We start from the raw sequence: 26,728 nt of genomic DNA on the forward strand, positions 1-26,728 counted from the left end.
AAACAATGCTTCAGTTTTCTGTGTTAAAACTGGGTGGCCACTTCTAAATTTCAGCTCGGTAGCCAATCAGGTGGAAACTTTTGGATTGGACACTCAGTTAAATACAGTCTTTCAGAAAACTATAAAAAGCAAGAAACACAAGTGCAGGAAGCCAGGGAATCTGTTGCTCAGTGAGGTTCAGACGGAAGGGGCTATGTAGTAACACAGCACGAGAACAACGATCTGAGCCCCCAAATATATTCATGTACCACAGAACAGTGATCTGCCTTCTGGAACAAGGGAAGCAAAGGGCTTTCATGTGTCAGTGAGAAGTTCTTTCATATTTTGAGCAGGGCATTTCATGCTACCAAGCGGCAAACATAGGAAGTCAGCCAGCACTCTGTTAACTGTTACACAAGAAGTGTGTGCTCTCAACTCAGTGCTACAAAGCTGTATCATTGTGTCGGCGTTGTCCTCCATTCCTTACTCTTTGCCTGTGTCATAATAAGTTCAAGTCCCACCTGGGTATTTGGTGTTATAGCAAGATTGTTTTCTGGAACTCTGTGTTCTTGGTGCAGGAAGAAATGTTATTGCTGTGGGAAGAAATACAACCAGGAAGCAAAAACAAAAAAAAAATAGACAAAACACAATGTCTCACTGCCCAATGATTTATAACCTAGTGATGGAACGGAGCATTTCCTGGATCTATAGATTCTGGAAAGCAGCTGAATGGGAATTTTAGGAAATGAATTAAGGAGAGAGGGTGAAGGGGGGATGGGATTGAAGGATCTGTGGAAACAACAATAACAGTGTAGGCCAAAATTTATTTTTCATCTAAGGGAATGAGGATAGTTTCTCCCAAGTTGCATATATTCCATACTTTCGGCTGAGCCATGTACAGCTAAGCTACAGACTGTGGGTTTAAATCCATTTAGAGAAGGTATCAGCAACTTGAGCTTCCTGGGCTAGATCTGGTCCCTTGGGGTTCCTAGCCTATAGACAACCAACATCTGGCGTAAGGGAACATACTGGTGGGCCACTTAAAGGAGCAGGAGCCGGCTCTCATTCAGTTTTCAAAAATGGCCATCCAGAAAAATGAATTGCTTAGTAAGGTCTGTTGAATACTGTGAGCAGACAATTAAAATATAATTGGGTGAGCCAATGAAGGAGTGTGCAAGAAAACTACAGAAAATGACAAGGCAGATGACTCTGGATCTCAGAATGGGATGATAAGAAGTGCTACACACTTCATTCCAAACATGGGATTTGGGTACCCTGGCCATAGTCCTGAACACGATTAGATTATAATCAGTGGAGTTATCATGTGGCATCAAACAGGCAGTGGTGTTATTGGTGCCAGAACCAAGCTTTCTTTGGGGGAGTGGCATTACTGAATCTAGCTTTCCCTTCCCCTCAGTAGGGTTTGCCCATTGATTTCAGTGACAGACAGGGCTTTTTTTCAGGGGGAATGCAGGGGAACGGAGTTCCAGAACCTCTTGAAAATGGTCACATGGCTGGTGGCCCCGCCCCCTGATCTCCAGACAGAGGGGAGTTTAGATTGCCCTCCGCGCCACCGAATGGCGCAGAGGGCAATCTAAACTCCCCTCTGTCTGGAGATCAGGGGGCGGGGCCACCAGCCATGTGACCATATTCTCTGAGGGCAAACCACTGAGTTCCACCACCTCTTTTCCCAGAAAAAAAGCCCTGGTGACAGATAATGCATGCAATGCATGGTGGAGCGGTGGGATAGTTAGAGTGATGGACTAGGGTTTGGGAGACCCAGTATCAAATCCCCATTGTACCATGGAAGCTTGCTGGGTGGTGACCTTGAGCCATCACTCTCTCTCAGCCTAATCTACCTCACAGGACTGGGGTTGTGAGGATAAAATGAAAGGAAGAACAATGTTGGAAGCCACTTCAGTCCTTATTGGGAGGAAAAGCAAGATATAAAAAATAATTACTCTACTTGCACGGATCACTGTAATGCACATCAGGACATAGAAACAGCAGGACATTGGACAACAGCTTTCACGAACCATTCAGCATCCCTCTAAGTAGACTCACCAACAAAACCCAGAAAGAATATAATAAACCTATGCTTACCACTCAAAAAGATTTCAGAACAAGATCGCATATTATTAATGCAAAATATGTAGCATCTAGAATTAGACATTGATTGTTACAGACACTGAAAATTTTAGGGCAACACTATTGTGAGGATGTTTGTTTTCTAAATGTTGCCTTATAATTTATCAGTGGTAGACATTTATCCTCCTCAGAAAAAGGGATGGTTGTCATTGAGCATCTTGTGACGGGCAGGCAAAATCTGTTTTTGATTAAAAAATGCTGCAGTGTTCAAAATAGAACATTTAAATTTGACCTCAGTGAGAGTCTGGCTGCCTTTTGTCCAACCAAGCACAACCAGTACAGATTTTAATATAAACAGGTTCGTTCGGTCAGCAGTGGCCGCTGTCACCTGAGGATACTTTAATATGTAGCTGGTGAAACTAATTTAACCATGCATGGTAGCTTTTATGCAAGTGAGCACATAGCCTTAATGTGTTTGTAGCTTCTGGCTGGGGATTCCTGTTCCCTTTCAGATTTCTGTTTTTACAAATGGTCACAGCATCATTCTGAGGACTGGAGAGCCATGTGGCTGCATGTGCACCAGGGCTTTGGTCTTCCCTTTCTCTGATGACTCCATCGATGGCCAACGCAAGGCAGAGAGAGGAGGGTTTTTGGCAGAAGCGGGATTCAGGAATGTAGTGCCTGGCGGATGACTGTCTTCCCTCATCTGGTTCCATTGGGGCATCACAGCCACTAATCAGTTGCCTTTATACTGCATGGAATTCTCTCCTGAAGCTTGGGAGGACAAAGTTTTAAGTAGGAAACTATTGTCCTCATTAGTTTTTGTGTATAATTAAAGGGACCAGGGCTTTTTTTTAGCGGAAACGCGGTGGAACGGAGTTCTGGCATCTCTTGAAAATGGTCACATGGCCAGTGGCCCTGCCCCCTGATCTCCAGACAGAGGGGAGTTTAGATTGCCCTTTGTGCCGCTGGAGCAACGCGGAGGGCAATCTAAACTCCCCTCTCTCTGGAGATCAGGGGGCGAGGCCACTGGCCATGTAACCATTTTTGCCAAGGGTGATTTAAACTTTTAAAAACTCCCCCCTTGTTCCAGCTGACCCAAAGTGACATCATTGTGTGGTCCTGAGTTCCACCACCTCTTTTCCCAGAAAAAAAGCCCTGAAAGGGACTGTTTGAATGATGACCATTAAGTCAATAGGTCCACCATTAATCAGCTTTGTGTGCAGATGGTAGAATTTTTTCTTTCTTTTCTTCAATATTTACTTATTGAATCTTGATGGATTCTGGCATGTTGATTTCTGGGCAAGAGTTCTAAATGTTGCAGGATCCCACCAATAATTATTAGAATGGCTGTTATTACTGCATAAGAGCAACATGCAGAATCCTGTGTGATACAAAGCATACGTCTGTTAGTCGAGAGCTAAGCCACGGCCTCTTATGGCTGCAAGCACACAGTGGTGTGTATTAAGCAGAGATCCATGGCTACTCTGCAAGAATTCAAATGTGTGCAATCCTGTGAGCCTCAAATTGAATCCATTTTCTGGCCTTTGCAAATGTGTGCAATATGCCAAAATGCAAGGCAGCCAAAAGCTTCATCCCAGATTTGCCCAAATACCTTTGGCTGCAATAGTTTCTGTTTGTTCTGCTCTTTGACTGAATGCAAGAATTAGTTCATCAAAATGGCATTTAGTTTGTTGGTATGAACCGCTCAATATAACAACACCAGAGAAATTATCTGTGACTTGCAACTGAAATACATTTAAAATTCTGCCAGCACCCTACTGTACCATCTCTAAATGCATTTGTTACTTTCCCTGGAAAAGAACCTGCCCATTTTTTTTGGACTTCTATAGTGGGTAGAACTCCTATTTGTTGTGTTGTTTGGCTTTGAGTCCCTGTGCTCCCTTACTTCTTTATCGGGGGACCAGAACAAAATGGCTTCTGGTTTGTGATAGCTCCCTTACTCAGCTCAAAATGCCCCCTGCTGGTCTTTCATGATATGAAATATACTATACTGTTACATAAAACTTTATTTCCTGATTAAACATAACCTTCACATTTCCTCTCTTTTCCTCATGAAAGCAGCTTTCTTGTTTATGTGAATATCTTCCCCCCAAAAAATCATTTCAGATGTCCTCAAGGCATTTGGGATTAATCATTTAATACACTGTATGCATAGTGTTCTTAATATTTATAGGATATTTCTTAAGTAGGGTTTTCATGGGAGATTTTTTTCCTCTTTACCAAGTTTTTCCATGAAATTCCACAGCCCTTTTCTTTTCTTTTTTTACAGGGTTTTGGAATCAGTTTCTAACTGAGTCCTTTTTGATTAAAATGAAATTTGAAGAGAGGAAGAGAAAGGAATGGAGGTTCTGTAAAATTTAAGAATTTCAATCTGTAGATATTCAGAGGCAAGAAATGTCTTCCCAAACCTTCCTATCTTCCACTCTGGGATGTATAACATAAAAATGAAATCAGGGCCCGGCAGGACCTACCATCTTTTTGCCGGGCCTGCAAGACAGAGTTGTTCCGCCGGGCATATGGCTGGGGCTGGGCCTCCGCCAGCCTGGAAAAAAGGGGTGTATAAAACCCTCCTTGTGAAGGCTGTCTACCATCCTGTTTTAAATGTGTTGTTTTTAATGAACATGAATTTTTAATTGTATTTTAATTGTATTTTTAATATGTTGCTATCTGCCCTGAGCCCGTTCACGGGGAGGGCGGAATACAAATTTGAAATAAATAAATAAAATAAAACAACTGCAAAAGCTAAAAATACAAGAAAGCACCTTGATTTCTCTTCAAAGAGAAATGAAAGAGAAACCCTGCTCTTAAAAAAGGGAAAAGTCAGTAAGGGGAATCAATGGCTGTATCTAAAAAAATGAATTTCAGAAAAAGAAATTCTCTACTCCATAACAATTTGCTCGGGGTGGGGTGGGGGAGTCACAGATCACAGTGTGAAAAGAAAATTAAACTGGCATAGCTAGCTAAACATTTTGGCTATCATATCTGTACTTCTGCATGACAGGTCAATCCTTGCAATGCCACAGTAATCCTGTAGTTTCAGATGGTACAGAAGAAGGAATGGAAGAGCTTAGCTCATTGGTAGAGCATAGTCTCACATGCAATCTCTTATCTAAAGTTTAAATGATTGCTTATAGCCAGGGCTTTTTTTCAGCTGGAACATGATGGAACGAAGTTCCGGAAACTGTGCAGCGTGGAGGGCAATCTAAACTCCCCTCTGTCTGGAGATCAGGGGGCGGGGCCACCAGCCATGTGACCATTTTTGCTGAGGGCGATTTAAACTTTTAAAAATTCCCCCCTTGTTCCAGCTTACCCAAAGTGACGTCATTGGCCCTGGGAGCATGCATGCATTTTGCGCGCACACATGTGGTACCAGGGGCACCACCTCCCGCCAAGAGTTGTCCCCTGTGCTGGCAACCCACTGAGTTCCACCACCTCTTTTCCCAGAAAAAAAGCCCTGCTTATAGCAGGACCAAGAAAGAGCCTGGACACCCACAGCTGGATAAAATAGATAGTATTTGACCAGATGGGCCTGTCAAGTATTTCATATATTTTGAAAATATATTTTGAAAAATAGTAAAGAGTCCAGTAGCACCTTTAAGACTGACCAACTTCACTGTAGCATAAGCTTTTGAGAACAACAGCTCTCTTCTGACTCTTTCCTATTTTGCAACTACAGACTAACACAGCTAACTCCTCTGCATATTGTTTGAGACAACCTTATATTCTCTATGATTTGTATTATCTGTTGGCATAGCAAGTCTTAAAAATAGACCTTAGCATAGTTATAAATATCCATTATAAGGGGGAAATTATTTTAAAATGGTTTTCCTGAAAACATATTTATAACACCTCTACGGGGAGGAAACATTCCAACAGACCCGAAGATTGGAAACACTTCGGAACAAGAAAGCACATCTACTCTGTTCTTTGACCTTTCTTCTACGCTGCAGGGACACAAGAACCATTCCATCTTTTCTCACAACTAAAAGAATCTTCAAAACCACACAGGCGAACCGCATTTATGACCGTCTAGAACAGGCCCTCTTACGTGAGAGAATCCACACTACCCGCAGAGAACTTGCTGCCACAGACAAGGAGCTATTTTGCTTGCATATCAACACCAGCCATAAAATGAGAAGTCAGGATTGGGACAAGGTTGATAATCTCACCTACAGGAAGATGGAACAAGTGTTTACCAACCACACATCCAGACAGAAGCAGAAGTTTAACAAACTACAGGAAAAAAGACAGACAAGCCCAATGCTCGACAATGCACGCATTGTCATCAATCTGACAGACCGTCAACTCTCACCAGAAGAAACCTCCATCTTGGCAAAGGGAGGAAACTTTGCAGTCACCCCCACCAGAATTCCTGTGGAAGACATCATTGCAAATGTAGAAGCTGCCATCCGTCATCTACCTGAAGAGGAAGCTGAGGAAATAAGAGGAGAGACAGCCAGGATTCTACGAAAGGCAAAGCTTCCCACCAGCAATCTAGTATAAGGGACCTCTAAATAAAAAAAAATATTAAAAATTAACTATTTTCTATGGCGGGGGCTTCTTAAACATGATGAAGTTTAGGGCCCATGCATGTCTTAATCCAACCCTGTTTGCAGAATGCATGTATGAGCAAGCATATTCTAGGGACAAAATAGCTAGCACAACCAGTTGACAAACATACAAACCATCTCCCTGTATACCAGATAAAAAAGAGTTTTTCTTGAAAGTCTTGCTAAGAAATGTAATTTGATCTCTGCTAATCTGAAAGTGCTCTTCTCAATACTTCTTTGTATAAAAAACAATTGTAGTTACATATTTGTGTTTCCGTGTAAGCCAGCAACCTTCTTGTTTCTTGTTTGGCTTTGAAATGGACTTTGTTGTGTTACTCACCATTGAATATACATTATATTTATGACATAATAAAGCTCTTAATAGGACTAGGGTTTTTGTAAAACATAACACTGCAATTTCTTGTTTTCAGAAGATTAGTACAACTTGTGTGCATCTAAAATTATTTGGATGTGCATGAATTTTATGGCATATAGATATGCATGAAACCATTATCTACACATGGGTTTCCCATTATTTCCTATAAATATTTACAACTATGTAAAACCAAGTCATATCATAGGCAGCCAGAATGTTTGTATGGTAGGTTTACATTTCCAACATAAGACCCCAAATGCCAGACACTCAGGGGTAGAAACATGGCCACCTCAGTCACAGTGTTCTCGTGTGCTCATAGCTCTCTTGGCACATGCCCCTCTCACCCAGATTCCAGTCAGGTTGGGACTCCACAGCACCATCATTTTACCTCACAAGGTGAACGAAGACACTGGAGTAGTGACAAGGGAGCTCGTACAAGAGCCAGTTTGGTGTAGTGGTTAAGATTGGCAGTACTCTAATCTGGAGTTTGATTTCCTGCTCCTTTGCTTGAAGCCAGCTGGGTGACCTTGGGCCAATTGCAGCTCTCTTAGAGTTCTCTCAGCCCCACCCACCTCACAGGGTGATTGTTGTGGGGATAATAATAACATACCTTGTAAACCACTCTGAGCGGGTGTTGTCCTGGAGGGCAATATATAAATAAAATATTATTATAACTGCACCCTCACGAAAATTCGACCCCTTACTGTCAACCCCAATAACTTACCAAGAAAAGGTGCCAAGTGTGCAAACGCATGCCCATAGAAGCCTACTCCCATGCCTGCCCTCTCTCTACCATTCCCCTCCACAGCCTGGGAAGGGGGATAATCTGCTGATGGAGATGGGTTTTTTTCCAATCAAGGATAAGCCCTAGCCAGACCTTCCTTTCATATAATTGCATAAGGATATGCACTCTAAGTGCTAAATATTGTCTTCATGACTGGCTGGTATTATGAGCTTTTTTTAAAAAAAAATCAAGTAGTATTAACAACATGGGAGTTGAGTTTGTGATATTTTCCACATATAAATTATTGCAACATATTACTCCTCTCATTGGGCCCACACATTCAAGATGGAAGTTGTTCTACAATCCTCAAATAAGAGCAATTGCTGTAATAGCGGTTGGGTAGTGATACAATTAATCAAAGATTTTTACAGTAAACTTGGATAAAATGGTTCTCTCAAATGCAGACTATGTTTCGGATTTTCTTGTGCACGTTAAGCTCTTCTCTTCTCTTCTCTTCTCTTCTCTTCTCTTCTCTTCTCTTCTCTTCTCTTCTCTTCTCTTCTCTTCTCTTCTCTTCTCTTCTCTTCTCTTCTCTTCTCTTCTCTTCTCTTCTCTTCTCTTCTCTTCTCTTCTCAGAACAAGCTTCTCTATTTTATTCTGTTTTCTTGGGATGCACTGACAGTCGTTTCCCCCTGGAAGGCGCCTGTTCTTTCGCTTCTCTTTTATTGGTACCAATGCTCCTTGGTGGAAATGGAGCTGCCAGTCTGGTTGCACTTTCTTGAAGAAAAAGTAGACAAGAGAAGCCAGGGTTTTCTGACTTGCCTGTAGTCTTCAGGGCAAGGCTGAAATATTTGTAAAATGTACGGTTGTATAATGTATAATTTACTCAGAGAAAAATGGCTGTCTTTATGAGGTCTAAAGCAGATCAAAGATGTGCCGAGAGGAAATATAGCCTCCCTGCGTTCATGCAGAAGCTAATGTGGAGAACTCTGGAGGCAAAAAATAGGAAGCTTGAATTCTCCTTTAATGCTCTCTGGAAAAAAGGAAATGAAGTACAATGAAAATTAGGTGTAGCTCACATCGCTGGTACAAATGCTTTGCTTGATTTTACTGATGTATGCAATCAGTCATACAAGAGGCTTTTGACTTCGCTCTGTTCTTTTCGTTTAATTATTCAGATGACAGGGGCTGCTTCTTACAGTAGGTGGAAGAGAGAATGAAATCCTTTCTTTTTTAAAAAAATGGAAAGTAGAAAAATCAAAGATGTCAGAGTCTCTGGTTGTTTATATAATTTAGCTGTTTTGGTTTGATTATGTTTGGCAAATGGCAGGTTGTAAAAAGAAAAAAAGCTAATTGTCTATACAAACTGGAGGCCTGTGAAGAATCACAAGGGGAGAAAATTTAGAAATCCTACCCACTCTTCAAAGTCTTACCATCCGAGATTCAATAAGGCACCAAGGCTGTGAGTACAAAGATTTCCCTCAACCGTTTTTTCTCGAAGTAACCACTCGGCTGCTTTTAACATTCCATCTATTTCTGATCACATCCAGGCCTCATCAGGCTGTTTCAAGGAATTTAGTTCAATTAATTTACAAAATTATATTTCTCCACATTCCTAGGGAGACCCTGAATAGATTGTCTGTGGGCAGCACTGTTATATGGTTTTTATCATTCACACAGGGAACAACCAGTTTACTAGATGTATACATGTAATAAGCTTCACTCATTCATTGTACAAGGTATCACAATTATTTGGGTACAAAGAGCTAGAGGCCTGAAAGACACTATTCAAGGCATAATATGAGCAGACAGACATATCAGGGAGAACAAACATGACAAGTGGGGACAGAAATCCATCACCACCCGAATCTCAGTGAGTTCCTCTAGGCTTTTATATTGACCCTGTAATACATGTGACTGTGCCCTGGGTACAGGTCCCATGTTCAAAGCCTATGCAAATATTGGATTCAATCTCAATGGGCATGATCCCAGTTCCCCCTTCCTTTGTGTGTTCAAGATCCCTGAAATGTTTTCTACACAAGGCTTCTGCTGCAAACACGTGACTGGTGATTCTCTCATTCAAAATAGTAAAGTTGTCTGGAGCTGGGACCATGGCATGGCTCAGACAAAGCCAGCACCAGCTGCCTCCCACAAGCCACCCTCACCTCTCCTGAGATCCCCAGTGGCACTCACTTGGCTCTGGCAAGGTGGTTCAACTCCAGGGAAGAGGCTGGAGCAGTGAGGCTGCCACTGGGATGGGCCTGAAGAGGTCCCATGGTTGTAATCAGGCTGCCCCCAGGGCAGGTGGTGACCAGAAAAAATGCCAGACTGTCTACTTTCCTTCTATGGTTGTGCTCCTCCTCTGATCCCTCCTCTTTCTGTGCTTTCCCCCTCTCTGCTGCATGCCAGCTGATAGTTTAAAGGGACCTGCTGGTGGCAGGGCCCTTTAAACTGCCCAAACCCCAGCCCCCTGCCCCCAGCCCCAGCCCCACACTTACCTTATCCTGCAGCCCAGTCCTTGCTCTCCTCCCGGGAGGGGTGGGAAGGCCATTTTTAGCCTCTTCCGGTGCCTTGGGGGCCTGCAGAGCAATGGAAGAGGCTGAAAACAGCCTTCCTGCCCTTCAAATGGCTGCTGCAGTGGCCATATGAGGGGCAAGGAAGCCAAGAACAGCCTCCCTGTCCCTCAAATGTCTGTCGCGGTGGCCATTTGAGGGGCGAGAAGGCCATTCTCGCTTCCCTGCCCCTCAAATGGCCACTGCTGCAGCCATTTAAAGGTCAGGAAGTTTATTTTCAGCCTCTTCCGTTGCCCTGCAGGCATCCAGGGCAGTGGAAGAGGCCAAAAACGACCTTCCTGCCCCTCCTGGGAGGAGAGGAAGGACACTGCACTGCAGGACAAGGTAAGTGTGGGGCTGGTGCTGGGGGGTGGGTGGTAGGGGGGCTGGGGTTTGGGCAGTTTAAAGGGCCCTGCCATGGCAGGTCTCTTTAAACTATCAGCTGGCAGGCGGCAGGGGGGAATCCTGACAGCTGATAGTTTAAAGCAGGGGTCATTTCGTAGAAAAAGAGCTGGAGGAACTCAATAGCATAACTCATTAGCATATGCCATGCCCCTTGACATCACTGGAAGTGTGTCACTAGCATAACTGGTTTGCATATGCCACATCCTCTGACATCACCTATCCTGGCTGTTGGACCCAATCCTGGCCATTCAGGTCTGAAATTGGACCCAAAATTGCAAAAAATGGCTGAAAATGGCAGGGCCACCTGACTTGTGACCTCTATGGGGAACTACCAGAACTGCGTTCCTGTGTGTTCCCCCTCAAAATGAGCCCTGGTTTAAAGGGACCTGCTGCAGCAGGGCCTTTAAAGGGGCAGTTTCCCCAGGGAAATGGCCATTTAAACTGCCCCTGTAAATACTACCCAACGAACCAGCATGGACAGGAGCTTCCACGAACCCTGGTTCGTGAACCCTGAACTGGCCTGGTTCGTGGGGTTTTTTGGGTCGTATTTAGGTTCGTGCCCATCTCTACTCCCAACCAATCCAAAGCTGCCATTCTCATTCTCCTCTTCCCCCTCCTTGTGGGCTAGAGATACATTTTTTCCTTGTAAAAAGAGTAAGTGCAGCTGCACAGAGGGACCTACTCCGTAAATTTGACCCCCTTTGTTCAATCTGCTTGAAATTTATAAGATATTTAGATTAGAGGAATAACTGTGTTCTATGAAAATTTGGTGCCATTATTATTATAAACAGCTCCCCCGACTATTGAATAGATTTCCCTTTAAAAATAATGGTCCCAAAGGGGGGGGGCATGGATTTTACTTCCAAATCAGTAATATCCTTCTCAGGAATAAACAGTAACAATAAGAATCTCCCCCGCCCCCAGAACTCCTAATCAGAAATGATAATGAAAATCTCAGTGCATACTCTTAGTGAATTCTGGAGAAAACCAAATGTAACATCATGACATTGCCAATGGCCACCTCCCATCCCCCCCTCCCACACCGGTGGCCCACTGGTTGCTTGGCAACCATAGCTATGGGTCATAGGCAATATAATCTACTATATAGATTCAAACAGAGCGCTGAAAAATGGAAAGGAGAATAACTGGAGCGAATGCACTATACCACAAATATTATAAAAATATGAAATAAGAAATACATTTGTCTGTCAAAACAGAAGATCCAGATCATACTCAGTACCTACAATAACAACGAAACTGAAATTTTGTAAAACATAAGACACCTTGAATAGTACAAAATGCTGAAAACATACATTTATTGATCTCTGTTCCTACAAGTACAATATGAATCATGTTTAAGGTATTTTCAAGACATCCAGAAAACAACCTGAAATTTGACATGCCACATGCATGAAGAGTCAGACACACTGAGTTTGCAAGCCCAGTCAAAACTTGGGCAACAGTTTTGCCTACTAATTGATGTTAACAGTAGACATGGGCACGAACCACAAAAAAACCGAACCATGCGGTTTCTGGTTGGTGGTGTTTTCACGAACCAGGAACCACGAACCACCATGAACTGGGGCAAATTCATGAACCAGTTCATGGTTTGAGGTTTGTGGGGTTTAAATGCCCCTTCCCGGCTGCTTAGCAGTGGCAGGGAAAGGGCATGATAGTTTAAAGGGCCCTTTCCTGCCGCTTGCAAGTGGCAGGGCCCTTTAAATGGCACAAAGCCCACAAACCCCAGCCCCAGCCCCCACCCCCCATGCAGCAGCATGGAAAGGGGCATTGCCCTTTAAAATGAACCAAACAAACCAGTAGACCAATTTGTGGAAGTTCATGGAAACGAGCTTCCACGAACCACTGGTTCATGAACCACGAACTGGGCTGGTTCGTGGGGTTTTTTTTGGTTTGTATTCAGGTTTGTGCCCATCTTTAGTTAATTGTCTCATTAGGGTTTGGGGGAGGGAAGGGATCTCAATGGGACATAAGGCAATAGAGTCCACCCTCCAAAGCCACTATTTTTTCCTGGAAGACTGATCTCTGCAGTCTGGACGACAGATATAATACTGGGAGATATCCTGGCTCCACCTGGAGGTTATTAGCCCCACATAGAGCAGAGCGAACAAGACCCAGTATTGGAGAGTGAGAATTTTATTTCCTGTTCAGACATGTGGATGTGGAGGGGGAAGGGGCCCTTTTAACAGCAACCAAACAAACCAACTTGCCTTTCAAAATGAACACTTTTGACTTGGATTAAATACAGATTAAAGTAAATATAGGTCCAGGCAGTTCAGGGAGTGACAGAGGGGAAGCTATCTGAGCATCCTATTAGATATTCTAAAGATAGCCAAGTAGATTCCAGGGAGAGAAATATGCATAGACTATGAGAGAATTTTTTTGCAAAAAGAACAAAGAAACTCTAGAAGGAAACAAAAACAAAGTTCATCCTTTTAAAAGAGTTTCTTTCTTCTTCTTTTTATATTCTTCATAGATTTCTGTTTTCAATAGCAACAGCAATCCAAGCAGTTTTTATCTGAAACATTAGCTGGGCCCAGTAGGTGTCAGATTAGATATACATTACTCCATTATCTCTGCATACTACTGTGCATCAAAGGGTCTGCGGAGATGGGGCTCGCAAGGGAAGGAGAATAAATAAAGGATATCTCTTTTCAGTTTTGGAATAGCGCTTTTACCATTAAGAAAAATCAATAACTGGATTGACTGCATTCAGTGGGGAGTATTATTGTTTCCCATAATGTATCTAATGCATATCATTACCAAAGTAATCACATTATTATCTGCCGCTGCCTTCCTACTTGCTTGGCTAGATAGAAACCCAGAGCTATTTGTAAAAGTTCCTGTCTCCCTCCTCCTCTTTCAAAATTGCTGCAAATTGTATTTCTTTCCTGTGTCTTTATTAGCTGCTTGAACTGCATAGAACCTCGGCATTCAAATTAAGTAGATTGCATTGCTACTTCTCTTTTACTCCCAATTTTTCTATAGCAGAACTATCATCAATTTAAAAACTGGTCTCTTAATTGTGTTTTTAGCATGTGAAGCACCTAGGAAATACAGGAAGGTGGTGGTGGGGGGGAGACTTCTAAGCACATCCCTTAAAAAGGAATCAGACTTTACAAAAGAGCACTCCCTCCTCCCATGCTGAACGTCTGGAGGGAACTACATGACGCGGAAGGCTTGTCCAAAACGGTATTGCTGAGTTTGGGTGTGCAAAAACTAAAGTTCTCGTTAGGACCTTATTTTTCAAAAATGTTACTCAGCTACTTTAATATCTGGTTTGAGGTTAGCTTTATTAGGACCAAACTAAACAAGACAGGAAAGGTAGAGGATCATCTGCAGTTTTTAAAAAGCTGACATGCAGCCCTGCCGTTTGCTTTGAAGATGAGGAAAGGGTCATGGGGTGAGCAGGTGTTTAAGCCTTTTGTCCGATAGATTTTCTGTGGTTTAAAAAGCATCCCTTCCCATCTGCAATTAGCTCTGTGTGGGAGGAAGGCAGGTTCAAGGTGATTATGTCTCATCTAATTTGGCCCTGTCTTTCATTGGAGGAAGTAATTGCCTAACCAACCTCACCCCCAGCTGCAGTGGGTCTGGCCTGCTTGCTAGAAGAAGAGGGTGCAAGTAACATGATAGCTTCATTCCCCTGCTGTCATGCTTCCCTACCCATCTACTGTGAAGCCCTGTTGGCTTCTAGCCTCCCCATGCCCTGTTGTGCAATGACTGATGCATTAAAGATGTGTATACTGTGCACAGAACCAACCATCCAATGGGATGATTCTGTATGGTGGGAGCATTGGAAACTGTTCTGGTTGGACAATTTCCCTCATAAATACTAATCCCATGAAAGCCGAGTCACTATCTCATCTGACTGCCTCTTCCTACTGTCTAGGAATATGAGGCTCTATTTACACATTACAAAGTCCTCATGTTTGTTTGGAGCAACACAAGGACGTGTAATGAGAGTGTTGTGCTTCCTAAACACACACTGGCTCTTTTCAAAAGTGTACACTTGATCTTAACTAAAAGACTAAGATCACAACACACTGGGAAAAGTGGCTTTAGCGCCCCCCCCCCCAACTTTCATGTCCTCACATTGCTCCATGGAGCTGCTTTTGGCTCTGCTGCAAAAATCATGCTACTTACTTGGCTATACATGAAGTTTCACAGTGGAATTTCCTTCCCCAAATGCTACTAATTGCTTTATGTACCTTTGCCAGTGAACTCAAGATGGAGTCCAGGTTTTCTGAACAGATGATGCCAAATGTGGTCTCATCTGAATTGGGTCCAGATTCCTGTTTTCTGATAATATCAAAATGAACTCTAGACTGACAAGAACTCTTATTGGAATTTGAACGCAATCCATGTTTCTCAGAAGATTTTTAAAACCATACAAAATCTACAGTAAGCATTCAAAAGAAAAGGGACTTGGGAATTGATTTTAACAGTTTGGTGTTGCTGGAATCCAGGCAGGCCTGATACATCAGGAACTGAACTGTAGTATCACAAGATCACACTACAAGTGACGAATGACACTTGCCTGGCAAGTGAACAGACTCACGTGTATTCCTCCCTGTTCACTTGCCATTCACTTGAGCTCCATTTGATCAAGTGGAGAGCAAGTGAATGGCAAGTGAACAGGGAGGAATACACGTGAGTCTGTTCACTTACCAGGCAAGTGTCATTCGTCACTTGTAGTGCGACCCTAAGACTCCACTTACCCCCTAGTAGAGTTACCATATGCCCAGAGCAAGTGGGTAAACTCTCACCCCCACCCTCTAATTTTAGTGATGGGAGAAAAAAGGGAGTACGTGGTCTAGAAATTTCCCTCAACCTCTGTGGACTTTACCAAAGAAATCACCTGACTTGCTCAGCTCCATGGACTCCAAGGACCCTGGAATTTTGCCCCTTAGTCTTGGCCAATCTTGACTGTTGACTGTCCTTCCCTCACTTCTCAGCCCACCTGCCCTTTTCCAACTGTCAAACTTCCCCACAGAACTTGACTGTAACTGGCTCATGATACACATGATATTGCAAGTGAATTATTCCAACAATTCCATCGTATAATATACTTGCATGGATTTTTCAAGGATCATTGAGCAGCAGGTGAGATCATAACTGAGATCAGAGAAGGGAGAGAAAACATCCATAGTGTGATGGATTGCACATGTTAAAAAAACTGGAAGGGTGGTGCATATGGCAGCACAACTATCAAGGGTTAATCCCTCACAGAAGCAGAGAGTTGAGAGGTGGGCTACTCCAAGGCTTCAGATTGGGTAGCCTGGACAGGTAAGAGGAGGGTTTTTTTTTCAGTCATAGCAGAGAGTGATCCAACATGAAGGAGTTTAGAGATGAAGTCCTCACAGACAACAGTTTCAACACCAGCAGGAGAACTGGGAAAGTTGGCAAGAAGGTTTGGGAAATAGGGGCAGATTCCCAAACAGGCCAAAGAAAGGGGATAGATCTTCTAAGGAGAGCAGATTTTCCCTACCCAGTTAAACAGGGAGGTAGCTCTGGAAAGTGGAAAGATTTCTGGTTGAGTATGGTTGAAAACTGCCAGTGGAGATCTTTAGATTCAGTTAAGGACTGAAGGAAAGCACTGGTGTGTGGAGAAAAGGGGATTGGGGGTACTAGAAAGTGGGTACCAGCATTCCTAACTTCAGAAGAGAAAGAGAAGACAGAAAGAAAGTATACTAGAATGCTTGGGGAAATACAAGGGAAACAAAGCCTCACAACAGAAGCCTTTACGTATCTGTAAAGAACCTAAAAACTGAAGTCTCTGAATGTTCTGATTATACCTTAGTGAGATATAGATTTAGATATATGTTGAATCACCTCATGAATTTTCAACCCCTGATTTCACTTGATCTTTCCCCAGATGTAAATAAACTACTTAGTTATTTTTGGAATTTTCAAAATGCCTCTGGTACCGTTTCTTTGGTTTAAGGACAAGGAAATGTCATAAGGGGTTTGACTGGAACTATACCCTGTTGTAAGTGAAAGTAGAATATTACTCCAAAGGAGGGTCCAAGGTAACAATGTAGGCTCTTCTCCTTGGTCTGGCAAGATTACAATCCTCACAAGTTTTTTTTTTTTTTAATCACTCTTACCCTGCTCAGAATGCCTGTTTTTTTCTCAAGCCAAGCACTGGAAATATTCATACTGATAATTTGTTCACAATTTAAAACAAGCAGCTTTCAAAAGTGTATTTGTATCTGTGCACTTGGCAGTAATCTTTATTACATAGGCAGCCAGCCAGTAGATGCCATGGGGATATATTCAGAATTTACCAAATTGGGATTTATAGGGTCCATAGTTTTCTAAACAGTTCAATTCAATGCTAGAGGTCACAAAAACTACAGTTCCTATCTGAGGAATATTGGAAAGGATAATTTACAAGAAAGAGAGCCTCTAGTGCTTAAAGAAAGATAAGATTTGTGGATGGGGGGTGGTAAGCACCTGTGTGTGAGACTGCGGGTTCATATGTGCATCTGTGCATTTTGTGATGCTTCCACTGAACGCTCACAAATACATGTTTACTATTTTTGTATGTTCAGGGGGGATGCTTGAAAAATGAAAGCAGTCTCATGTCAAGCATGAAAGTTGCTCAATACTGACAATCCCAATGTGATACCACCCCTCTTGCGCTATCTCTGCTCTGCTTATTATCTCTTCCCCTCCCCCAAATTAAAATCTTTTGATAAAATTCCAAACTATGATCTTTATATTTTGTTTAGCATTTTTTGTGTTCAAGGAATTCCATATCTTAAGGAATCTTGATCAAACCCCTTTAACAGACAATATTATCTCTATGTTGACGTTGGGGTATGACAATTGAAAGAACAGTGGCAATGGTCTATTTATCAAACTTATTGTAGATGTGAGACTTGAACTAGGAACTTCTTGGTTCATCAGTCAGTCATTTAATTTCACAATTGATCCCAGTAAAGCAAAAATAAGAAATATCTGACAATTAGAACGAAGTATGGAAATAAACTTTGCAAATTACCACAGAATTTGGATTTCATTAGTTCTGCATTGGGATTGATAGAATCTGCAGAGTTTGAGATGCAAGATTAGGACTATGTTGAAGCATCTGGGAAGATTTCAGTGCCTACGTTTTAGTGATTTTAATAAGATTTACATACTGCAATACAAACAGCATTTACTTGGAATTCACATCTATTTGTTTAAAATCATTTAGCTTTCCCTGGACCTTGCCACTAGTAATCTGCAGAGCCAAGAAATAGTTCAGAAGATAATCAGAAAAGGCCTTTCATTTGCTTGAGGCAAAAGACAGATAAAACATCACAAGGGATAACAAAGATGTCAGGGACGTCCATGAAGTTCAAAAGAGTTCAAAAGACTCATGAAGCTCTTGACTGGATAATCAAATGATGATGTCCTGGTAAAAAGCCAAGTTTAGGCTGGCCATGTCAGTAAGATGGCAACTGGGATTTTTTAATAATGCGAGTCCTTGGAAGTACAGAAAGCATGTAGAGTGTGCCAAGCACTGAGTGATGCAATCAGGCCGGAATCATCTCCATTAGATGGGAAATGATGAAGACATTCTCCTGGCACGGCTTCCCTGATTTGGCTCATGAGGTTCAGCTAGCCCTTTTGGCACAAGGTTTGTTCCAAATCTCAGCATTATGTGATTTTTTTTTTGCTCCTTATGCCGAACAAGTCATTAATAATGGAAAACTGAAAGAGCATCATCTGAGATGGGCATCGTTGTCGCGAACCGTTCTCTCTGCACAGCTCTCTCACTGTGAAGCAAGCTGGTGGAAGTCTGCTTTTGCAAGGGCTATGGCCCTGCAGCTATTATGGATTATTTGAACTTTGGCAAACAAGGCCCTTTAGGCTTGGCTGCAAATGCTCCCTTGCAATTGCTGTTGTTTGCTCCATTTTGCACTGGGAAGAATAAGCAAGCCTGTAAACTGCTAATAAATTTCTGCACATTCAATTCAGTTCTTTGAAAGGTGAATTGCAGAACGGAAATAGAAATTGAGTCAAGGCTAGACGTATGCCCTGAAAGACCCTGATAGCTGGACTGTGGGGGGGGGGGGAGTGGGGGCTGGGGAACAATCAGCACACTGAAACGGCATTTTAAAAAGGAGCCTACGAAGTGTTTGTGGATAGTTTGGCTGAGCTATTCTTTTGAGACACTGTACAGGAAGGGCTTATCTTAGAAACATTTAGAAGAAATAATGCGACTAGGTAATTCACCACGCAATCCTGTGCAGGCTCACTCAGAATCCTGCAGCGCTTACTCCCAGGAAAATGTTTTTAGGATTGCACTGCCGAAACTCCAAATTCCAGGGAGAAATTCAAGTGAGGGGAAGTTTGGAACGGAAACCAAACCCTTGTCAGTCCCACTGATTTCAAAACCACAGCATTAAAGACATGCCATCAGATTGTGGACAGTATCTGTCAAGAGCCAGAGAGAGTAGGAGAGGATGGCCAATTGTGTAAAAGGGTCTTTTCATAATGCAGTAACAACTTGAACACAAAGGTTAAGCAAGAACCAGCTGGAAAATCCTGAAGAACTTGGGGGGGAGCATCCATTCACTTCAAAAAGACGAGGAATACAAAGCAAACGTGGATAGTTATTGGAAGTCTGAATTTCACACTGAGGTATCCACCACAACAAAAGTTGGTCCTGCCGTGGGGAGAGAGTCCCTTAATAGGCAATGGTGTATGAGCAAGAAACTGTGTTCCTAGTTATTTTGCCACTGGGCATAGAAGAAATTCTAAAAGACAAAGCACCTCAATAGAGAAGCAACCCTAGTGAAAACTTATTTTCCAAAAATGTGCAACATCCCTCTTATTTAACTAAAATTTTTACTGGTGTTCTTAAAAATTGAAATAATAGAGATATTCCACATTAAAATGTTTAAACTGTGTGACAATACCTTAAAATAAAATCTGATTAATATATGAATAAGTAGCCGTTTTGGGAAACTATTAAGTTTCATTTTTAATGTCATTAGTATTACAAAAGAGGTATGATGGAGGGGCAGCTACCTTGTATGGAGGTAGTTGCTGACAATAATACATAGTTCTAAAAAGACACATCAAAGAATGAATTATCAATGTACACATGCATTCTGGTTTCATGACACTAAGAACATGAGCACACAGAAACAGGCTTGCATTCATATCTGGAATCACGCATATAAATGAACACAGTTTACATGGTTCTCTGTCTTGCTCTAACTACTGAAGTGAACCAAAAATAGCTGGAAAACATACTTAATGATAGGGTCACACTACAAGTGACGAATGACACTTGCCTGGCAAGTGAACAGACTCAGGTGTATTCCTCCCTGTTCACTTGCCATTCACTTGCTCTCCACTTGATCAAGTGTCAATCAGTCGATCAGCAATAGTGTCAATCAGCTGTTCAGGTAAGAGATTGGGTGTGGGTAGATTTAGTACAAGTTGCTCCATCTGCTGCCGAACTATGAATTCAATCTATAGCTGAGAATGATGGGGAGGATACAGGACCAGTTCCATGTTTGGAAGGGAGGAGGCTCTGGGCAGAGAATGCTCAGCCCCCCATGAGGCTACTAGGCTCCCCTTCTTATCCTCCAACCACATGTCCCCAGCTGTCTGAGAGTCCTTCCTTTGCTAACTCACAAGCTCTCCCACCACCCGCAGTCACAGTGGCTCACACTGCCTGCACACCCTTTCCCAGCTAGTGCAGGGTGGTGGGTACAGCTAAGGGTACTACTACTATGGTCACCTGGATCACTGATGCTTTATGCACCACCCATGTGCCCTTCTCCACCAGCGCTAGGTAGCATATGCAGATGGAAGCAGAGGTGACAAAGCACTCGCAAGCAAGCAGCGGAAGAGAATGAATGCAGGTATGGCATTCCCTCATCCTTAAACAGCAGAAACAGCACCAGAGGTGTTTTTAAAATTTAGGAATAACTAACTAATGTATTTATTTCAGAGGTGAAATCAGAGGTTGAAAATATATTCTCTGAGGTAAAATCAGTACATGCATAGACTTTAGTTCTTAGGCTCTTCACAGATACTTAAATGGTTACGTTCTGAGGCTTTTGTTACCTTGGGTTTCCCCACACACTCTAGTAAACTTTCTTTTAGTATTCTCTTTCTTTTTTGGAGTTAGGAATGCTGATACCCACTTTCTAGTACCCCAATCCCCTTCTCTCCAAATACTAATGCTTTTCTTCAGTTGTTAACTGAATCTGAAGGTCTCCACAAGCAGTTTCCAACTGGAGATGAGCATGAACCGAAATATGAACCAAAATTAAGCAAGAACCAGGCCGGTTGGTGGTTCGCGAACCGCGGTTCACCAGATCCCATTTCTGATGAACTGCCACGAACTTTAGGCTGGTTCGTTTAGTTCATTTTTTGGTTCATCACTGCAGACAGCATGGTGCCAATCAATCAGTTTCCTAGGCAACGGGGGATGGACTTCCTGCAGACCTTCTGCTGATTCGGAAGTGTCTTTCTTCTGGCCCGGAAGTGACCTTCTGTTGGCCCGGAAGTGGTGATTTTCTGACCCGGAGGTGACATTTTCATAAACCAAACAAACCAGTTCGCGAACCAGGGGCAGGTTCGTGAAAATTTGTGGTTTGTGAAATTTGATGAACCATGAACCGCATGGTTCGGGTTTTTTCGGTTCGTGCCCATCTCTATTTCCAACCACACCTGGCCAGGAATCTCTTCTCTCTCCAGAGGTACCTCCCTGTTTGACTGGGTATTTATCATTTTTCTTTGGCCCAACTGGGAGTCTGCACCTACTCCCCAAACTTCCCTGCCAAATTTCCCAAACTTTCCCCCCAGTTCTCCTGTCAGTGTTAAAACTGCTCTCTATTAGGACTCCATCTCCCCCAAATCTTGATGCTCAATTCCTGTTGGCTAGGACTGAAAACAAACCCTCCTCTTTCCAACTCATGCTACCCAATCAACACTTTCAGGCTTTTTAAAACATGCAGTCAGTCACAGCAGGCAGCAGAGGAGATGCGAGAGTAAGGAGTCAGCAGCACTGGGCTCCATCAGAAACCATGGACCTTGGTAGCTGCTCCACCTCACCATGTGCTAACACCAACCATGGGATAATGTGTTCTCAGTCTCAGAGTGTTCTATGCCCATGCATTTAGGATCATGCCCACAGATTGGATAAATGATGGGTCCCCCCTCATATAATTACCTAGCAATATCATTACCTAGCAAAGATTATTTGGAAAAGAAGTTTGCTTAATGTTGGTTCTTTAATAATGAATGCAATCCCATGCTGAATGTTTTTTTCAACTTCAGATCAGTGCCTAAAATGCTGTCTAATTGATCTTGTTTTGTTTCTTTCCGTCTACACAAAATACTAAGCACTGTTGTACTCTAATTGTAAGCCACACGTCTGCTAATGTTATAACTATATATTTGTTGTTTTAAAAGGTACAACTTGGTCCTCAAGGGATTAATTAACATGCCACTTACTAAAAGAGAGAGCCTTTGCATGAAGCATCACCCCTCTTCCTGTGCAATCAAACAAAAATAAGCCATAGCATCTTATTTGGTAAACCTTTGCTTTAATACAGCAATGCCAACTGTGTACGTAACAGGAAGAAAACCTCACTTTTTCACATGCTTAGAAGGTTTTCTCCTTAACAAACTGATCAATTAAAGAGACAAAGGGGGAAATCACACATGGTTGCCAAAAGAATATGATGAGAAATAGCCTCTCTTTTATGAACACTTCATGGGACATTATATTCAATGAAAAAGTTAGGGATTTTAATAACCCCTATCAAAAGGCCCTATTTCTTCTCATTTGTTTTATGTTAATGAATGATAGAGTCAAATAATTTTTCCTGACTTGCTTTTATATCTTTAAGAGACTCCAATGACACACTTACCAAGTAGGAACGAGAGTGTTTGTGAGTAGAGATGGGCACGAACAGCAATACGAGCAAAAAAAAAAGCCAAGAACAACCCAATCTGTTGTTTGTGAACAAGCTGTTTGTGAGGCCCCATTCTAAATGAACAGGTGGTTGTTGCAAGCCTCATTTGTTGCTGTTCATTGTTGTTTGTCAAGCCAGACAGTCTGGCACCTGCAATCAATTCCCTTGGCAACCGGAGGCAGGGACTGCCTGAACTCTGTCTGAACTCTTGCTGTTGCCATGAAAACCTCAATCTAAGCCCAATTTAGCTTGATAGGCAGGTCTTCCTTTTAAGTGTGGAGCTCCAAATTTGTTACAACAAAGGATCAAAGAGCAGGGGGGAGGGGGGCTCCCAGCTCTGGTTTTGCAGACAGTGAGGGAGAGACAGTTGCTGTTGGCATTTTGAGAGAGAGACAGGGAGAATGCATTGGAGCTTGAATTTTCTTTGTGTGTGGTGGGATAGGGATCTACTTCTTCAAGTTCCAGGGCTGCTGCCAGGCTCTGGAGCTAAGCTATTATTTATTATTGGTACCTTTCCTGCTGCCTGCTCAGGTCAGCTTTCTGGGAGTGGTGCAGTAGGGATCTTGACCAAACTTTGATGATGGCTGGAGGAGAGCCTGCTGGCCCCCACGAACAGCCAACCACGAACATGTTCGTGAACAGGGCCATGTTCGTGGTTGTTTGTGAGTCCCTGTTTGTGGATGGCAACAAACAACGAACACCATGTTCGTTTTTTTTTTTTCTGTTCGTGCCCATCTCTATTTGTGAGTGGGTACATGGAAGGAAGCAGTTCTGGGGAACACCAATAGAAAATGAAGCTTGGGCCTGTGGCCATTTTGAGTTCAATCTAAGTAAAAATAAGAGTAAGTGTATTCCTTGATTCAGTCTCCTGAAGCATCATTTTGTAATATTTGCACACATAAAGATTACACTTGCTGTCAAACCACAACAAAAAGGGGGAATGTGAGTAAATGTAAAAACTAAGACCCCTCACATGAATACACTTGGGTGATACATTAGGACAGTACAACCCCCCCCCCTCCAGTCTTCTACTCTTTTCAAGCTTTCACTGCGACAGCATTGGTAAATGATATCTTACAATTATCTCCAAGTCTTTCCCTAGTTATAAGGAATATTTCCTCCCACTTCACTTTGGCTAGGTGGAAAAACACCTCTCACAAAATTGGCATGAGGAATCATGTCATTAATATTCATTAGTCTTTACAAGTTCACTAACAGGAAGGTGCCAAAGAGTTAAAAGGGAAGAATGCCAAAAAATACTTGTTGCGTTAGGAAACATCTTCCTTGCTCTCCTCATCTTTTGTCTGACTGATAGTTCTTGAATATGCAGTGTTATGTGCCAGAGTCCACTAACTAAGAAAATTGGAGCTTTGGGGATTTTTTTATTTTCTTCTTTAAATACTGGTTTAATTGGATCTCCTGTGGTTTCTTAGGCAAGAAAAAAAAAAGAAATTGGATATTGTATCCAGAGTTCATGATTGGTTTGGAATCTAACCTCTAGAGACCGAGATGCAGGATATGGCTATAGCTATAGATTTTCTTTAAAGGGCCATATTGATACTCTGTACAATGGGGCAAGACGTTTCTCAAGAAGAGACAGACCACCAGAACTCCAGCTCACTGACCACAAGAAGACAGATATTGACTCACAACAAATGGAGTAACAGTCATGAGTTGTTGAACTTTAAGCATTGCGTGTATACTGCTATGCTTTTTAAAATTCTCCCATGCAGCTAAAACTATCATGATTTTTCAAGAAAGAAAGAAAGCATACTGAGGGCATTCCTTTTATTAACCATATTTAATCTTCACACTGAGTTTAGAGTTCTGACATGCTGACATGAAGGCCCTTTGTAACACTTTTACCCAATGTTTGGGGGGAATGTAGTCTAATCCTCTGTATACTTGCAGGTAGGTTGTACTAAGTTCAGCGAAGAATTGGCACAGAGGTGACAATGGATGCTGTACTTGGACCGGAACAGCTGTCTTTGTGAAAATGAGGTAACCATGAAAAGGGATGGCCAGCTGATGTCCCATCAGCTGCTGATACCTTCTTGCCTTTTTGTGAGGAGGAGGGTGAGACCATGGTGGCTGCTGTGCTTGCACCTGGGTGATCAACTTCAAATGGAAGCAAATTATATCACTCCATAGTTGAGGTGAATTGGAGAGGCTGCCATTACCTATTTCCCCCTTTGTAAGGAGGAGGAGGAGGAGGCTACTGTGTTCATGGAGTGAGGCAATGGCTATGAGGAAAGAGTGGGATTCTGCACGTAAGTTTTCCCTAACTCAGCTAGTAGGATTATGCAGTTACGTCAAGAGAGACTCTCGGTTAGGTGTCAAGTGATGTTGGCTGGAAATGATGTGAGGTCTCGGGCTATTTTATCCCAAATTGCTCCCGATAGAATGGACTGCACCTCAACTGCAAGTGGTGGATCACCATCTTGAACGCTCCTCTGCATACACAAACTAGCTGCAACTAAAAAAAACTAGAATAGCTAAAAGAGAGTGCTCTAGTCTTGCTTTTTGTCTAGTTTTCTGGTTTGCTATTTACAAGTGTTTAGTGTAGGAAGTGTTCAAAAATGTGAGCAGAAGGGAAAAGGTGAGATTTACAGTGACTTTCATCAAGTCCAATCATTGTGGATTTAGGACTTCTTAATTTATCCAACTATATAAAAGGCTAGCTGTGTTCCAGACAACTCACTTCCTACCCTGGTGCACCATCAGATGGCGCTGCCATGGAGGGAAGCCCAGACGAGGCAGCCCATCCCTCTGAGAGTGCACCACGGGGGGAAGCCCAGGCTGGGAGCAAGCATCTAGCAGGTGGCAATGACCGCCCCCTGCCTTCACCCAGCTGGGATGAAGAGCAGAGCAGGTGGCAATGCCCACCTCTGCCTTCACCCAGCTGGGATCAGGAGTGGAGCAGGCAGCAATGCTTGCCCTCTGCCTTCACCCAGCTGGGATCGGGAGCAGAGCAGGTGGCAATGCCCACCCCCCTGCTTTCACCCAGCTGGGATCAGAAGTGGAGCAGGTCGCCACCCACTCCCCTCCTTCACCTAGCTGGTATCTGGCACAGAACAGGTGGCAACACCTGTCCCACCTTCACCCAGCTGGGATCAGGAGTGGAGCTGGTAGCAATGCCTGTCCCCTGCCATCATCTGGCTGGGATTAGGAACAGAGAAGGTGGCAATGCCCAATCCCCCTTCACCCCATCAGGATCAGATGTGAAGCAGACAGCAGTGCCCACCCCCTTCCCCCGGATGGAATCAGGCACAGAGTAGGAGACGATGCCTGTCCCCCCCTTCACCCAGCTGGGATCAGGCTCAGAGCAGGTGGCAATGCCCACACCCGGGCAGGGATCAGAAGAGTGGACTAGAAAGCAATGCCCGCCCTCCACTTTCTAGTGCCAATTGTATTTTTTCCTACAATGGGCTTTGTTACTAGTTTTACATAACAACGATGTTCATTTGAAACTCCAGGTTTTATTCCCCTGTTTTACTCCTCTCCCTCACCTTTAAATAAAACTGTTATTTATGCAAACAGCAGTTGAGGGTTGAATGAGGCATCCACACTCCTGTGATCAGTGACTTGGCCCTTTTTAGGCTAAGAAAAAGGGTTGTCATAGATATTGCCTTAGCTCTGTCCCACCTAATGTGCATAAAAAGAGTCAATAGAAAGTGTGTTCCATTGAACAGTAACAGTGAATTCCAAGTAAATATGCATATTGACTTAATTCTGGCTAACTTTTTATGTCCCCTAGTCTCACTGCCATCCACTCTACGCCTCCCTTTTCAGGTTCTGGGCTACACAGGTAGTTCAGGGTAATCTCCATATCCCAACTTTCTAGTCCCTTATTAACAGGCAGAGCACTGACTCAAATTGACACAGGACCCCCTCTCTTCTCTTCCCAGGGACTTCACCAGTCAGGCATCCAGCTTCCTATATTTACTACCCCTTGCCCAGCCCCAGCACCAGGGTTACTGGCGTTCAAGGCCATTCTCTCTCACGCACGCAGCGCACGCACACTCCTGGACTGCATGATGACATCATCATGTGATAACATCATCACACAGCGACGCTGG

Source organism: Eublepharis macularius, chromosome 8 (genome assembly GCF_028583425.1).
Source record: "Eublepharis macularius isolate TG4126 chromosome 8, MPM_Emac_v1.0, whole genome shotgun sequence".
NCBI classification, from domain to species: Eukaryota; Metazoa; Chordata; class Lepidosauria; order Squamata; family Eublepharidae; genus Eublepharis; species Eublepharis macularius.